Below are 16471 nucleotides of genomic sequence, written 5' to 3' on the forward strand. Positions count from 1 at the left end.
ATATATATATATATATATATATATAAAATTCCACTATAATTTATCAAGCCTTGTAAGTAAGCTGTACTTGGGTCTAAAAAAAAATATTCAATTTTGAGCAGACTGAAGACTCACCTTACCAGCTTCAAGATTTGTATTGAAAGTATAAGGTGCCATCGTAATACTTGAAAATGGATTAGAAAGAAGCTAGGGGACATTCTGAGCTTTTGATTGGTTATTCACATGTCTTAGACAGAAGTGTATATAAGAGAGCTTTTCCAAAAATGGAAAGAGGTGAGCGGGGCCACTGCATTTGATTCAGTACTTGAGCAATATCTCAAATAGAAATGATAGAAGGTTCTTATTTTACATTCTAGCTTGTTAATATCGGTAATTTGAGTTCCTAATTCACACAAAACTAGACTTTGTATTTTGACATCACAAACGTCTAATTTGAACCAGTGCTGCATTCAACATACCACGTGACACACAAAAATCTATGTTCAGGTGTTTATTTTTAATATTTATATTGAAATAAAGAAATTAAATAATGTATAACATTAAAATTTGAATTATAATCTACAGTTTTATACCAAACTTACTGACACAAATTCATAAAATAACAGTTCAATACAATTTTGAATACAAGTCAACAAACACAATGACATGGCCTTTGACCCATGTGGAAAGCATTAAATATTAACTGAATGGCTTGAAAAACTATTTACCTATGTGAAAATAAGAAATTTAACTTATCATTTACATTTCACAAAATTATTGATTCTTATTTTAAACTTGTAAAATGTTAGCCTCCACTACTGTTGATAGTAACTCATTCCATAAGCCAATTGCTCTGTTAGAAAAATAAAACTTTCTGATTAAAGCCCAACCTGTTTTTTCCAAATCTTAAAATAATTTTCTCTTGTCTTCAAAATATAGTACAAACACATCAGAGGCCTTTATACTCTGTCTCACTGGCAAAGGGATTGAATAAAGAATGTATTGTTAAAAAACATTATAGGCCTAATACTGGGGCCAGATTAAAGCGGGGACTGGTGAAGCTACAGTTCCAGGCCCACTGTGCTAAAAAAAAATGATGCATTATAAAATATATGCATTCCCACATCAATAATGGGTTCAGCATTTAAAAATAACTGAATACACATGCAGCTGTAGTCACTTGTGGTAGGCCTAGATTTATTACAGAAAAAATGTTAATGAGACATATACACAATTTGAGATGATTCTTTAAATAGATATTGTTGAGTGACTAGAACTGCATGTGAGTGATACATCATGTCTTTGAACATGTGTTTGTCAGTAGTGGATATAGGGGTGAGGTATAAGGTGTTCGAACCTCACCCTTTTGATGCAAAGTACCCTTAATATGCAACATATTCTTCATCATTCTTAGATTTTCTACAATCTGAGAAACTAATCATTATTAAAATTTAAAAACAACTCATTATATAAATTTCATGATTTTATAACCTCTTTGACTTGTACTCAGTATTTCTTTAAGTACTACCTGATCAACCACAAACCAGTCCTTTTCGTCCATAATACTGTTATGGTTATTCCCATCAGAATTATACTTATAGTTAAAATTATGATAACCTACATGCAGTTATTATAATTAAGTCTTCTATCACTTATTTGCCCTACCCATTAAATTACGTATATCCTTTTATAAAACAGCATCCTCCTCCTCAAAGCCAGCAACACTCAAGACCTAAATATCATGAGCAAATTTACTGACCACTCCTTCATATACGTAAATGACAAAAGCAAAGGTCATCCTCATACTGAGCCCTAAGGCACTACACACTTAGGACAATCTAGTTTGAAAGAACTCCATTTAAAACAACCCTCTGTTTTCTTCCATCCAGATACTTTTCTATCCAATAAACCAACTTACCACCATGCCTGTAAAGAACTTGCTGAAAATCCAGATATACTAAATACACCCCCTTCCCCTCACCTAGATATACATTAACCTCTTCAAAAACTAGAAAGGTAAGACTTTCTCCAAATCACACTATGTTTATAACTTAACAAAACTATCTTTTGTTAAATCAATTACATCACCTAGCCCTACTTAAGTTAGCCAACCAATTTAATGCTTAACTGACTGAAGATACAAAGGCAAAACAAACACACTTTGGACTTATTTTTACTTTGTACAGCACTAATTTAGTTAAGCATAATAACAATAATAAATTGTTTAAAAAGAAAACAAATTAAATACAAAGAACATGTTATTAGAAAATGGTTGGCAGTAGGGAAACTAGAATTAGATTTTTCCCACCCTGAAAGACATGATGTAAAATATAGATAAACCATAGAATATTTTGATATACTAACAGAGACCTACAAAACATTTGTCATTAAGTTAGTATCTTTACTACAACAGTATTTCTTTAAACACAGAATTTCTACAATAATACAAAAGAATTTTAATCGCATACACCAAAATCTGTAAGTATAAGTTCATTTGTTTTAGTCCCAACATTAGTTAAGCCTTTATTAAGTATGACCTATACTTGATATAGATAAATCAACACTAACTTGTGTGTTTTTTGCTTTAGTTTAGTTAGGGCTAAACTTTACCATACTTAATACTATCAATAAACTTAAAATGTTATTATATATGCTAATGTTAAACCTACTTAAAAACGTTAATAATCTATTAATATGTTGTACCAAATGTCTACTGCCTAGGGTATAGATTATACTATAAATATAATAGTTGCATGTCAAATAACACTGTATTCATATAGCATTACAATACCTCTACACTATAGACTGTACTGTTACTAATGTTAAATTTAAGTATTTGTACTACTACTAGTACAACAGTGTATGCTATAACATATGGACAAGGCAACATAATATAACATCTTTCATGGTTGTCCTTACACAACACCCTCCCTTTACTTTAAGTTTAAGGAAATCATCGGTTCTCATTTTATTTTTAAACTCACGTGCAGTGTATGCTAACGTCTACAATGTTTTAGGGTAAAACAAGTACAAATTAAATAAGCAACAAGAATGGGAAAAGTTTAATAAATGTATGATTAGATTAAAATTCAAAATAATCTGAAGAATAAACTTAGACATTACACTTCGTACTTTCTTGCAGTTAGGCTTAGCTACACGTACATAATAAACACCTTACACTAGAAAGGCCTCTTTCCGATCTCATGATGTAACACTTATATACTGTTTGTTTTACACTTGCAAGTACTATGCTAAGTTAGCTATATTAGTCTTAACACACGGAACTTTTGATTATTTTACGTTATATGGCTAAGCCTGAAATTTTTCCACCTTTATAAAATGAGTTGATTAAAAGCTAGTTTTATAAACAATAATAAAGCTTCAAATTAAAAGAAATAAAATTCACCTAAATACGACGAACCATATAATTACTGAAAAAATTCACTTGTAATTTTGTTCAGCTGCGTGAACGTGAATAACCCTCACGAAACACGACCAACACCACTATCGTTAGCATCTAATAGTGGTACACCCGGCTACATGATAGCTTTTTATCGCCCCCTACTCCTCGCTACGTTGAATTAATATTTAAATTTTTAAAACCTATATCATCTAAAACATTTCTTATTGCAGCTAATGAAAATCAATAACATTTATTAAATGGAATTTTCGGTAAAAATATACTTTCAAAAGTTAACAGCGTTCAGCATAGATTGACTGCAATAAAAATACGATGTCGCAATGCTTCAAGAAATCATATTGACTTACCACGTGTAAAATTTGTCTTGCCCTTCTTTTCAGTAGAAAGAGTAAAATGAATCACGCCCTCTTTACATTAAAATAGAAATCTAAACTTCCTAGTAATCTACATTGCAAGAAAATAATTTTAAAGATTTGTATTTGTTTCGTGCTTTACGCAAAGCAAAACAAAATAATGTTAGTCTTCTCAAGCGTTTTACATATTGTTATAAGCTATATATCTATATAAATATAAAAGTATTGTCTGTTGTCTGTCCATGTAACTACTTCGCAGAGTGTGGATAGATCTCTACCAAAATTGGTATGAAGGTTTATTGAGTACATGGAGAGATACATACAAATTTTGAGTTTTGCGTTATGCGGTTTTTATGGGCGTTTTGCGTTATTTACCATTACTTCGCCCCTGTTGATGGATCTTTACCAAATTTGATATGGAGTTTCATTGGGTCCATGGGAAGATACATGCAAATTTTCAGTTTGCTTTTTTTGCGGTTTTTATGGACGTTTTTTTACCACTAACTCACTTCCTGTGGATGGATCTTCACCAAATTTGCATGAAGGTTTTTTGGGTCCATGCGGAGATACGTGCAAATTTGCGTTTTCACATTTTCTGTTTTGCAGTTTTTATGGGCGTTTTTTATAATTACATATAGGGTAAGCAACTTTTCATGTTCTAAGATAACCTTTCATTGATCATGTATTTACATAACTTCTGTCCAAAGGACGGATATTCCAGCTAATATATAAATATATTTGTAATGCTTTAATATATTTTTTAGCTTGAAGACGCGTTACTAGAAAGTTTTAATTTGGTGTCAAGGTTTGTTTTAACACTTGCAATTGTAGACTATAAATATGATGTTCTGTGATACATAAAGCTAGTTGAGATAAATAAAACTTATCATATTCGACTTTGTACAAATAAGTGGATTGAATATATGTTAGTCCTAGTACTGTTAGAAAGATATAGCATCATTTGTTGAGGTAGCATATCAAATTAGGCAGTTTAAAAGTGGTTTAAGCATGCAGAAACCTTTAAGGGAGGAAATAAGTTGATATTATCTCTTTTAGTGGACTGGGCACTGATTATTCTTTACCCGATAGCTTAAGACACCAATGAGAAGGTCTTACAACACTGCTGTCAGAATGGGACATTATTTTTAATTTTTTTGATGAACATAAAATAGAATTTCGAATATTCGAAATAGAACTTCAACTTTAAAAACGACTACAATGGTACAGAGTGAGAAAGGAAATCTGCTAGATGTGATGAAATAATGGAAACAATCACAATAAGAAATAGAAAGAGCATTCAAAGAAGAAAGAGAAAGAAAATTAAAAGTAGACCAAGAAGAAGCACACAAAAGATTAGAGAAACATGAAGTTATTTAAAAGAGGAGTTAAAAAAGGAACCAAGTATTTAATGAAAAATTATGATCAAAAATAAATCTGATTGAAGGCAAGATAGATGAAGCTGCAGGGGACACGCAGAGGGATGACAACGGCAAATTTGATGAAATGCAGAAGGACATTAGTGAAGTACAAAATGACATAAAAAAGTCAAAAGTGAAGTAAAGAAAGACACAAATGAGGTAGAAAAGAACATAGATGATAGAATAAAGCCTCTGGATGATGAATTATTAAATGCAAAGACTAAACCAGCCACATCTCTTTCTGCATAAGCTCAAAAATTCCAACCTAAAACACCATCTACTTAAAGATGTGAAATAACTTGGTTTACACCTATTACTACTACTGATGTGACATCTGTTACTGAAGGATCTTTCTGGATTACTTCAGCCACGATAATACTAAAACCAGTTCCTGAATTTAACTTGCCAACTAAATATTGTCCAATCGACAATCTAAAAGACTATGATGGAAATGTTCAAAATCATTTCAATGGTGAATGGAAGGAATAATGAATAAGTCATCCACGTGACAGCCCATTTAAAAGGATCAGCTTTGACAACATTAAGTAACCACCTAGATGAGAGACTTAAAACTACTAAGGATTAATAGCTTCCTTATGCAACAGGTTTGGAGTGCTACACTAGAAAAGTCTTTAGAAATTCTGGAACAGGGTACAGAGGAAAGAAAAGACTTTAGCTTAAGTTGCAAAAGATTTGGAAAGGCTTGCCCAGTTTTCGCACTCTGATGCTTCTGATGAGATGGTGGATTCCTTGGTATGTGACCAACTTATAAATGTTATAACAGAGAAATATATGAGAATTAGGCTGAAACAGAGTATGTGTACATCTTTAAAGAAAGCTATGAAGTTGGCAATGGAACTAGACACCACTAAGGTTGCAAATACACAAATAAAGACATTCTCTCTAAACTACGGGATTATCAGATTGAATATTATTGAAACATCAACACAAATTAATGATAGACTAAAAGAAGTAACAGAATTGATTAGACAACTACGAGGTTGTCAAGAAATTAATGTAGCTTTTTTAAATGAAAAAACCCGAACAACTTATATTACAAAACAAAACATTTATTAAATGAAATAGTCTCCATTCTCATCGATGATGCTTTTCCATCTTACAATCAGGTTGTTAATGCCCTGATTAAAGAAATCCATTAGCTTAACTTAATTTAACAATTCCAGATTTGCATACGTTTTCCCATTAAGATGGTGTTGCAGCGAACGAAAAAGATGGTAATCTGATGGTGCCATATCTGGAGAATTTTGTGTTGAATCAAACGTGCCACATGTGGACGTGCATTGTCGTAGAGAAGAAGAACACCTTTCCGACTGACGAGTGAAGGGCGTTTCTGACGAAGGGCTTGATTTAAATGTTCCAGTTGCTGAAAATAGATCTCTGCATTGACAGTTTGCTGTGGATTGAGGATTTCGAAATGAATTACTCCTTTGATGTCCCACCAAATGCAAATCATCACTTTCTGCAGATGGAGTCCAGGTTTTTGGGTCGGAAGTGGTTTTTGTCTAGGACTGAGCCATTGTTTTTAGCATTTAATATTCGCATAGATAATCCATTTTTCATCACTGGGAAAATTCTATCTCAAAATGGTTCACGCGCATTACGCATCAGAAGAGACGAAGCAAGTTCACACGTTGGAAACGATAATCACTGGAGAGTTCGTGAGGCACCCAAACACCATATTCCTTAGATTTTTACGTATTGTTTCATGGGATACATGCAATTTCAGGGCCATTTCACGAGTGTGTTGCCTTGGGTTAGACTTAAAAAGCGTCTTCAGAGCATCAATATCAATTCCAACATGTCGGCCCCTGTCATTACAGCTTTTAAGGCTGAAGTTATCTGAACGATATTTGCTGAACCATCGTTGACACGAATGTTCAAAACAATTCCATAAATATCTTTGATATTCTTTGTCGCTACAGAGGCGCTGTTTCCCTTCTTATATCCAAACAGCATTACGTGCCGAATGTGTCTCGTCGTGTGCCATCACTATAAGGGATTAGAGTACACTAACTTTATACATTATATGGGCGTGACGTTTAGGCAGTTCGCTTAACTATTATATGTGAAGTCCTTTTTTTTCGGGGGGGGGGGGAGGTAATGAATGTTCCAAAACGAGACATTAATTTCTTGACAACCTAATGGTTACACAGAGTGGATGGAATAAAACATAAAACAATTGGTGGTTCAAGTGTAACTTGAAAGGACATATTACCAGGAATTGTGTACAAAGGTTTATAGGAAATAAGAACTCTCCCCAAAAGATAACAAAAAGAGGGAATTGTTATATACATGAGGAATCTAGTCATTGCAGCCAAGACTGTGAGAATTCAGCAGTTTTTAAGACACCAGATGCAATACCCAAAGGAAGAGTTTTTGAGCCCAATCAAATCAATGGAACAACTAAGGTCTAACCAGACATCAGAAAACAGTAATTAGCTAGTCTTATGGGGCATTGTTCAGCTGAGAATATCCTATCTACTCTAAATGAAAGAATTTCATTGTTTAAAGAAACTAGTCTATTAATCCATGGGTCTATTGATGGAAACTATTGTAGTATGTTATTTGGCACAGGTACTACAACGAAAATTGTTTGACCTAACTTGGGTAATGAAAGGTGAGAAACTGCCTCCAGATGTAAAGAAAGAAAGGGGTTGTTGTTTGTCATTAAGCACAAAGCTAGACAAAGGGCTACCTGTGCTCTGCTCACCACGGGTATAGAAAAACCCGGCTTCTCGCAGTATGAGTCCACAGATATACTGTTGTGCCAGTGGGGGGGAGGGGGTAGAAAGAAAAGGGAGTGATGCAAATTTCAAATGGACATAATGTTCTAGCTAAAAGAAAGAAGTTACTTTTACTGTAGGATATTTTTTTACACCTGGCCATATGCTGTACTGATAAGAATCAATGACGTGGTCTACTTAATCCAGAAGGAATGGCAATTTTAGCCAAAGATCACCAACAGTGATTGCCTTTGGAAATGCACCAATGAGAGAAAAAAACAACTGAATAACTCCAGAGAATAGCTTATCAGCAGAAACTAGACCTACTGAGGAGTCCACAGTTCCAATCGAGACCGTCCTCACAGGATCTTCAAGGTTGGAGCTATCAGTGGATTTACCCTACCACAAAAACAGGAAAACTCTCGAACGACAGGATCGCCAGTGACAACAAGGTACAAAATGTCATTCTCTCTGTGTACCATGGACTTCAGAAGAAAAAACTACCAAGATAGACTTGAGTGAATGGACAATTTAGTGTAGTATTTTATTATATTTTTCTGTATTAGGGTTGTTCCAAGGGACTTTTCAATCCAATATGGGGTCTGCATTGTAAGCTATGTATACATATTTTTTAATGTTGTAATATGTTTGTTAGATAGAGGGCGCATTACTACAAAGTTCTAATTTGACGTCAAGATTTGTTCTAGCACTTGTCAATGTAGATTATAAATATGATGTTCGGTGATACACAAAGCTAATTGAAATAAATAATATTTATCATATTCGACTTTGTACAAATAAGTGGATTGATTATATTTTAGTACTAGTACTGTTAGAGAGATATAACATTATTTGTAAACGTAGGAAAAACAAATTACGACACTTTAAACGTGGTTTAAGCTTATAAAAATGTTAAAAGGAGGAAATAATCTGATTATATCTCATTAAGTGGACTGAACATTGAATTATTTTCACCCGATAATTTAATACAACCCTACAACGTTTTAAATAAAGTGTAACATTGTTCTTTTGTTTACTGGTTCTTTTTTGAAAATAATTCAAGATCCAGTCCACATAAAGAAAACAAATTAGTTTATTTCCTCATTTAACATTTCTACAGGCCTAAACACTCTGGTAATTTGTTTACTATGTTTGTACGTTGACAGCCATGTACACTATATTAAACTAACATAAAAATAAACGTACTTGTACAACTTCACCGTTGATTGATCTAGTAACTGATTCACCACTAGCTGGAACAAAAACACTTTTACTGATTTATTCTATTAACGAGAAGCAACACTATCTTCTATGGTGCGTATCCGAACCTCATATGTATAATCTACAAAACTTTTACAACTTTCTAGATCTACATTATTAAACTACATTTTATAGCTTATAACGCTACAGTCCCTCTTCCTGGATTGCGAATCATTTGAATAATCCTAATACACAAATCCTAAAACACTACACTAAACTGTTCACTCACCAAATCTTTTTTGTGGTTTTTCTTCTTCCAAAACTTAGGGTATACAGGTGGGATGACATTTAGCCCCTTATTGTTACTGGTTTTCCTATTGCTTGGAGGAGTTCTTCCTGGGTACTCGAGTGAATCCACTGGCGGCTTCATCTTTAATCATCTTCTGGAACTAATGTTGACAGCCTCCACAGGTTAAGTTTCTGCTGACAAGTTCTTCTCTGGAGTTACCCAATTGACTGTTTTCTTACTGATGCATTTCCAAAGGCGATCACCATGGACGAACTTTGGGTTGCATTGCTTATCCTTCTGGATTCGGTAAACCATACCATTAATATTTCTAAGTATGCCCCTTCTAACACTTTGTAGCTATGGAATTTATCCTTTCTTGTGGCAGAGATCTACAGTCATACCATGTCATCTTGGTGGACTCCAGTTCTATCAGCATTAGCATGATAGTTACTTTTCATTTTATCACTATATGGTATAACATCGATGGTGTTCCTTAATCTCTTTACATTTTCTTTGTAAGACTCTTCTGAAAGACTATTCTAAAAAAAAAAGTGCACAGAAGGTCCAATGGCACTAACTTCTCTCCCAAACATCATCAATGATGGTATGTTGTCTGTAGCTTCATGTACTGTTGTACGATAACTCACCGGTAACAGTGAAAGAACTTCATCCACATACATGGCTAAATTACTTAATAGTGTACAGTTGTATCTCTCCACCATACCATCAAAAGATAGATGAAGGGCTGGTGTCCTGGTCTTTTTTATCCCAAGGATCTGACACATTTATATGAACAAGTCTGATTCAAAGTTCCTCTCATGATGTGAGTGAAGTTCCATGGGCACATCAAATCTTGAAACAAGTTAGTTGAAAAATTTCCTTGCTAGTGTTTTTGCTTCCTGAATAGAAACTGCACATTTCTTCTCGTTTCATGAAATAGTCCCTCACAACCATGATGTATCTATTTCCTTGTTACTTTGTGGTAGAGGACCAAGCACAATGACACAATACTTCTGTAGCTATCCATGCTGTTTTTTATGGGCCTATTTACTCATATCAGAGTTCACATGTTTTACACCAATTCTCCACAGATTCTTGGCACCTATCCCAGTAGAAACATTATCTTGCTTGCTGCAAGATCTTTTTAACACCTATGTGTTCAGGTTGTGGAGATGATGGAGTGCGTTAGAATATAGAAACTATGGAAGTATTATCTGTAGTCGCTGTTTCTGTCAATTGGTATCTTCCCATTACAACATAACAAGCCCTTACGGAAGCATAATAAATCCCACTGTGCTCAATACATCTTCGTTTTAGAGCTGTATGGAGTGACGTTTTGTCATAATGGTTTTTCTGCACTGTTTTTGAACTACTGAATGATTGGTTTGAAACTCATATCTTTAACCTAAAGAGCTTCTAGTTGAATGTTGGGCCATATTAATTCCTCCTCAATGCTTGTGGATGCCATCTTGAACTATACTCTATTGTATTTTAATTTGGTCATCTACACTATCTCGTGCTTCTCTCTTTTCATAGTGTTTAGACTATTTATTAACATGTGGTGTTCAGGACAATGCTTCAGCATTTCCATGGTTCCATCCAGAACAATGCACTAGTTAAAGTTGTACTCCTGAGGTTTCTAGAGCCATTTTGTAATTTGGTCTTTTGTATTAAGGATATTCACCAACCACTTCAATGCTGTATTATCTATCCAGAGTGTAAACTTTTGTCTATATAGATAATGGTGGAAATGACTCCAGGTTCAAAAATACTTAGTAGCTCTTTCTGAGTTATACAATATTTCCTCCTTGTGGGATTCACTGCCTTGGTATAGTAGGTAAGCACATGCACTTTTCCATTTTGTACTTATGACAAAACTGCCTCCACTGCAATATTAATGATATCTGTATCTTAAATGAGTGAACCTTCATGAGTTGGGTATGCTAATACAGGAGTAGTGTTCAATTTCTTCTTTAGTTTGTCGAATGTTTCTTCACGCTTAGCAGCTAACAAAATTTATTTGGCTTTTCAAGTAAATTGTGTAGAGGATGAGTTACGTCAGAGAATAATTTTACAGAACAAAGACAGTAAGTGCACAGTCCAAGAAATCCTCTTACCTCACACAGATTCTTTGGTATTGGCCTATTCTGGCCAGTCAGTTTTTCATGGATCTGTAGACATTCCTTCTGTACTGACTATGTGTCCCAGAAAATTCACCTTTTGATGAAATTATTCACTTCTTATGATTCAGCATCTAGAATTTTCCTTAGCTCATTGTGCGCATAATTAAAAGTCTTTCCTCAAAGTAGATGAGTACAACATTCCAGGGTCGTTTATACAGAGTAAACTCCACTAATCATTGAAATGTGGCAGGGGAATTACGTAATACAAGTGATAACACAACAAAATACCACAATCCATTTTGTACAGTAAAGGTTGTTTTTATCTGTTTGCTCTGTTGACTTGCATTTATCAATATCCACTCTTAAGATCCAATATTGAAAACAATTTTGATCCAAGTAGAGCATCCAAACTAGAGTCAATCCTTGGCAGTGTCTTTCATTTACCGTTTGGTAGTCCATGCCGAATCTATCGTGGATTGATAATTTTTATTCACAACTACAATAAGTATTGCTCATGGGATAGTACTCGGCTCTATCACTCCATACTTCATGGCTTCTATATTTTTGAAAGCCTCAGCTTGTTTTTCAAGTGGAAGTCATCTGGCTAACTAATGTATTGGGCTACATCTCCACTATCAATCTTCTGAGATATTCTATTTGTTTAGCCTAAGCTATAATAAAGTGTCTTTATATTAAATGAACAAGTTATTTAGTCACAAATATTGATCAGCTGTAAGACCTCCACAGCTGTAGTCATTCACTTCTTGTAAGTGTGATGGTAAGCTGTTCATATGTAAGGATTTGACACCAGACTTCTTACATCTTTCCTCAAAGGTGACTACCCCTGATGTTCTTTGATGTGGAAGTACTACCTATAGAGCCTCAAATTTTATGGTTTGTTGCGTTTATGGCTCTAAAGATGACACATTTATTCTTCAGTTCTACATAAATTCTTCTTACCATTGATCCATCAGGACACACTGAAGTGTTTGGTTCTATTATAGCCCAGTCACTAACGCAAATTTGTTTTTAACAATTCCTGGTATGAGAACCTCACTTGTAAGGGTACAATGGCTCCTCTCGTTTTTTTTTTCGTAAGGGAAGATCAACATTTGGTGTAGTATTGTCATGTAGTGCAAAGGGATTTCCTGGTTATGGAGTGTGAATTTATGTGAAGCTAGCTTAACTTCTCATCCATGTCTCAGCATAAAGTCACCTTCAAATATGCAATCCTTCTCGATGTCAATTACCTTAAGATTATGAGAAATAAAGATGTTTCATATAGTAAGAATAACTTCTTAGTTTCCTTCTGCTGGAACCTTGTGTCCACTTGCTGTTCAAGTGCTGCTATCATTTCTTCATATTTGGAGGATGTTTCACACCTTTCATTACCAAATCAGGTCAAATTATTGTAGCCATAGAACCAGTGTTAATAAACATACTGCAAGGCTTCCCATTAATAAACTCCAGGACTGGTTTCTTTAAGTAGTGAACATCTTATCTAATTTGGGACAGATAGAGTATTCTCAATTGAGCTTTGCCCAATCAGTCCAGCTAATTCTTGTTTTCCACTGTCTGGTTAACAATTGGTTGTTACTTTGATCTGGTTGGGATCAAAGACTCATCCTTAAGGTATTATCTCCTTGGTGTCTTAACAACTGTTGATTCCTCACATTCTCAACTATAGTATCTAAGTTCCCCACATTTATAATAATTCATTTTTTCTGGTATTATTTTGGAGTTCTTACTCCCTACAAGTGTTTGCCTCCATTTCCTGGCAATATGTCCTTTCAAGTACTTCCTCCATTCTACGTAACTAGTTGTTTAACTAATCTTTTCATTTCTTCTAGACTATCAACAGTGTGAGTTGTTGTTTCAATACTGTTCAGTCTGATGATCCAGTAACTTTCAGATGGTTTCTTTAGTTGTTTATTTACAATCTTGATGGATTATAGCTCCATTGCCAACTGCAGAGCTCCTTTATAGAAATATATTTACTTCAAGGTAATCAAAGTTCTATTTTACTTTCATTGAAATAATCCCACTGCTTAAACAAATGTTGTAGTATTCTTGTTTCATTGGTGGGTTCTTTCAAGTTATCTTCTGATAATAATTCGACTTTTAGTCTATATAATGATAACAAATTAGTTTATTTCTCTTTAACATTTCTACAAGCTTAGACACTGTGGTACCTTGTAGGCCACGTTTACAGTTATGCTAACTGTAATACACTGAAAAAACAAAAAAAATCTTACTTGTATGACTTCATGGTTAATTGATCCAATAATTCAAAACTTACTGCTAACTGAAAAAGATCGTCTGACTGATTCATTCTATTGACTAGAAACACCTCTGACTTTTATGATGCTTCACTTATCCCGTTTTTATAATGTACTACTCGAATTTAGGAGAAAATTTGATGTCAATTTTTTAAGACTAAATTATTAAACTTTTCGATCTTAACCTCATGCGCCCTCTAGCTAACCTCTTAATTAAAACATAAAAAACACAGCTTATAACAAAAGCAACAAGAGTACCTCATGAAGCAAATGAAGGGATGAAGGGTATGACTTTTATAAAATGGCAGCCTACATTTATGCATACTTTTTGTTAATAGAAGGAAACACATTTCGTCTATTTTTTTTTACCTTGGGTTGCATTGTATGTTACTTTCAAGTGGACACCTTGTCAAATTTGTGGTGATTACATAAGTTACATTGTATAGTAAGGTGGCAAATTAATTTAGCTTTTCTTTCAGTATAAAAATATTCACGAAGGTCTAAGAAATAACATTATATTTTTATTTAGTTTTTTTCTAAACATATTGTTGTAACGTTTTTCTTTCCTGGTAGGTTCTTTTAGATTATCAGGAGAAAATAATTTAACGCCCAGTGCCCAGTTCGGTAACAGTCACAAACTACATTATTTTCTCCTTTAACATCATTACAAACCTGCATATTGTTGAACCTTGTAGGCTAAGTTTACAGCCACACTAACTGTACTACGCAACGTGAATAAAAATCAACTTACTTGTAAAACGTAGCACGATAGTAAACATTGAAAACAACTCTCTATCCTGAAATACTCTGTCTTCTTGACTATCATTTAACTAATTCTACTCTTCAACACTATCTCATATTTATAATCTCTGTTTGAACATGCTAGAACAAAGTTGACGTCAAATTAGAACTTTTAGTAATGCGCCTCTACTGGGGAATTTAATATTTTTGAAATATATTTTTATGAGCAAAAGACACTGTTTTTGAATGTCCTCTTTTCATATACAGAACAATAGAACTGGTGGCCCAATCATGATTATGTAACAGATGAGGATTTGCTCAAATAAGTATGAATCGTAAATTAACTATCCTTGAAAAAACAAAACAATTTCAAGATTTAAGAAATGGTAATTCTGGTTCGCTGCAGGTCAAGGGTCCAAGGTTTAAACTGGTATATGTCGTTGAATCACTTTGCTTTCAGTTATGTAGGTACTTCAACTAAATAGTTAATTCAGTTATTTAGTTTAGAATATCAACATATTTGGGAGTAGCTGCTGACTGGTTTCCTTCCTCTGGTCAGCAGATATAAATTAGGGTCAGCTCTTTCTGAACCCTTTAAGTTTCTCTTCTGGCCATTTAGTCTATGTATTGCATAAAGCACCATTTAGGCTACGTTGAAAATACCACGTTTAAGAAGTTTAATTTTTATATAGCTTCCCATTTTTATGATTAATAAAATAGTAAAAATTCTGAGTCTTTTTCATTTATTTCTTCATTCAAGAGCATACACCCTAAGATCTATTTGTTTGTTTGTAATTATGTTTGTTTTTGTGAGAGTATTCCCCGAAAATAATACACTATTACGTATCTGCTTGTTTGTTAATTTCCGGTAGAAATTCTTTCCGAAGAATTTCAGCGATACAAGCCCTATCTTGATTAAAACTAGTTTATTCTTTCTTGATACAACTTTTAGTAATACACAGAATTTCCACAGTCACTTTAAACTTAAATACTTTTATAAACACACGCTATAATTCACAGCGATTCACACTTTATTTACTGTATCTACTGTTCGCTTGACCCAATTATCTATATCTCCGATCTATCTATCTATCTCTATATCGCTGGCTTTCTTTCCCAGGCTTATATACTAAAAAAGAGGGCGTCTAGCAAACACTCGTACATTTGCGGGGTTCCCCGATAATTCTAGAAACTATAGCGAGCATGCTTCCAACGTCACGCGACTTCCGCTGTCGTAACAATACGAAAAACGTTTATTTCAGTCATTACCAAAATCGGGTGCACTTTTTCTATTTCTTTACTACACACACACACACACATATGTATACGTACATTTACATTTAAAATCATCATGGCCTGCTAATAATGAAGCTATGCTATCCGAATACCTTTTCTGTAAGTTATCAATGCCCAGGTAGCACTAGGTCTTGATGTTTAGTAGCATTTGAATGTACCACGCATTTCTTGTAGTATTAGATATTTATTATGAATTTAATCTTGGTTCATAATAATTGCAGATTTCACATAACACATGGTCGAGAAGACTGTTAACTTGATCTTATTTCAAGTTCCCTTCCTTCCTGCATTTTTCTCGAAGTGGGTAACACCTATTGCCGCCTGAGGGGAACGTCCAACATTGTGTAAGAATGTGAACAGCAGTATCCTTCATTGACTGCTCAGATGATATATATATAGGTTACTGCCTCATCTATAGTGTAATGAGAATGGCCAGTCACGTTGGTAGTACACGTTGCTGTCGGTAAATGCGAGGTTTCTTGCAAACTAAGAAAGGTTGCATTTAAACACTAACAGTATGATACAAGACGTTCGCAGTAAAAGTCCGAAGGACGATATCCAGGCCAGTAAAAGCAATAGTTCGATACAAATACGAACAGTAGGTACACACATTGTGTCTGTGTTTCAT

General features: G+C 34.1%; 1 protein-coding gene across 3 annotated transcripts in view; it reads right to left on the reverse strand.

The window, feature by feature from the left end:
- The window catches only part of LOC106469539 (la-related protein 4-like), a 61305-nt gene extending 57581 nt beyond the window's left edge, over positions 1-3724 (reverse strand). The window contains exon 1 of one of the 3 annotated variants that reach the window (XM_013930040.2): positions 3386-3724. The gene's annotated coding sequence lies outside the window, so the exon portion shown is untranslated. The remainder of the gene's footprint in view (positions 1-3385) is intronic. The other 2 variants (XM_013930046.2, XM_022398837.1) reach the window with 2 other exon arrangements.
- Between the last annotated feature and the right edge of the window lie 12747 nt (positions 3725-16471).

The sequence above is a fragment of the Limulus polyphemus genome, unplaced genomic scaffold (genome assembly GCF_000517525.1).
Source record: "Limulus polyphemus unplaced genomic scaffold, Limulus_polyphemus-2.1.2 Scaffold97, whole genome shotgun sequence".
Classification (NCBI taxonomy): domain Eukaryota; kingdom Metazoa; phylum Arthropoda; class Merostomata; order Xiphosura; family Limulidae; genus Limulus; species Limulus polyphemus.